Source organism: Geospiza fortis, unplaced genomic scaffold (assembly GCF_000277835.1).
Source record: "Geospiza fortis unplaced genomic scaffold, GeoFor_1.0 scaffold217, whole genome shotgun sequence".
Taxonomy (NCBI): Eukaryota; Metazoa; Chordata; class Aves; order Passeriformes; family Thraupidae; genus Geospiza; species Geospiza fortis.
Window position 1 is genome coordinate 474627 of NW_005054392.1, and position 2020 is coordinate 476646.

The window sequence follows — 2020 nt, forward strand, 5'->3', positions numbered from 1 at the left end:
GTGCGCTGCAGCTCCGGGCAGCCCGCTTGACCGCCAAACTTCCTCCTCCTCCTCCTCCTGCCGGCCGGGCAGAGGAGTCTGTGAAACTCCCCTCCTCCATGCAGCTCCTGCAGCCCAGCCGCTGCCTCAGCCCCACCCCGGTGAGGCCTGGCCCGGCTCTGGGCTGGTGCTTTCTCTGCTCTCCTTCCCCTCCCTGCTCCGCCGCCCCCCAGCCCCCGAGGCTGGGAAACGGGGGAACAGGGATTAACCACTCGGATTTGTCTGTGGAATGGAGCCAAAGAGAGCAGTCGGATTACAGCCCTGGGAAGAAGAAGGGAGGAAAAGGGAGATGAAAAAAAAATAAGAAAGGAAAAAAAAAGAAAAATCCGCTACCGTTTTCATGGAGGAAAAAGCGCTGGGCTCTCTTGCCCTCCCCCGTGTGTCAGGTCACAGCCTCTCCGCCCTGCTGCGAGCCCCATCCTCGCCTCGCCGAGCTGCCCACCGGCTCCTCTCCGCCACCACAGGTCTGAAATTCAGTTCATAGTTCTGAGAGAGCTTTTGTAAATGAGTTTCCAAATTGCCAAAATGCGAAGGGGGCAAGGCCACCACGAAATACAGACCCATTAAAAGCAAATTCCAAGAGGTTGTAGGTAGAGATTACACCTGCCTCCTGGTAGGCTGCTGGGTCATCTTTGGAAAGGTGTGTTAAAAGTTGCACAACATTGAAAAAGAATACATTAAAAAGACACACACAAAAGAGAAAAAAACTGGCTTAAATAAAGCCTGAATTCTTCATACCTGTTCAGTGCTCCTTATTCCTCTGAGCCCTAACAAAATCCTCAGTTTCCTGTAAAACCTCATTCTATATTTCACATTTAGTAAAGCTGTATTGCTTTTATTCTGTAACAGTTTCTCCCTCTACTCATGCTAATACACAGCGTGTGGAATGCAAGGAAAATTGAGAGGTTAGAACAGCTCATACTTTTCAGATGTCACAAGAAGTAATTACAGTAATTCAGAAAAGCAGGAAGTTTCAGTGTTTGCCCTCATCTTACCTGTTCTCATTGGAATCCTAAAAAAACAAACCAAAAAACTCCCCCAAAACCACCCAAACACCTTGGTCAGGGTCTGTTTCTCTATCATTGATTCAGAAGCCCAGAGTTCTTTCCCAACATACACACTAAATATTCTTCAGACCAGTGCTGAATTTTAAAAGATTACCCCATTTATTAATTCATTTTGGCCACATTTCTAAACAAAAGTTTGTGTTTAATAAGTGGGACTGTATTATCTTTTCAAGGATAAAAATACCTCAAATGTTTTAATTACAGCTGTTCTTGCACATAACATTTATTGACATTGCAGAATTACAGCATAGTTATCACAGAATCACAGAATATTCTGAGTTGGAAGGGACTCTCAAGGATCATTAAGTCCAAGTCCTGGTCCTGCAGAGCACAGACCCAGGAATCCCACCCTGTGCCTGAGAGCATTATCCAAATGCTCCTTGAACTCTGCCAGGCTGGTGCTGTGACCACTTCCCTGGGGAGTCTGTTCCAGAGCCCAGCCACCCTCTGGGTGAAGAACCTTATCACCAAGGGGTAAATCTCACTCATCTCCTATTTCCTTGGGAACCATCACTGTCCTACCAGGCAGGAAAGGCAGATCACAGAAGGCTGGACTCCACAGTTAATACTCTGGAACAGTATTCTACAAACTTGCTTGACGGGGGGGCAAGTGGGAAAAGGGCAATTTCAGATGAGATTAAGTAGCTTCACTGAAATCAGCCCACTGGTTGTGATCTCCTACACTACATACCTACTCCATGTCTGAATTCAGCATCCAGCTGAGCACACATCGTAGCCTCAGCATACTACACTCTGGCCTTGTGCTGGGAACAAAAAGTTAGTCTTCATTTGCAAGTCAATAGGAAAAAAAAAAGAAAAAAAAAGAAAAAAAAGAAAAAAAAGAAAAAAAAAGCAAGAAAAAAGCAGCAAAACTTCTCTGATGAAACTACTGGGAGAGAAGCATTTGTAACTCT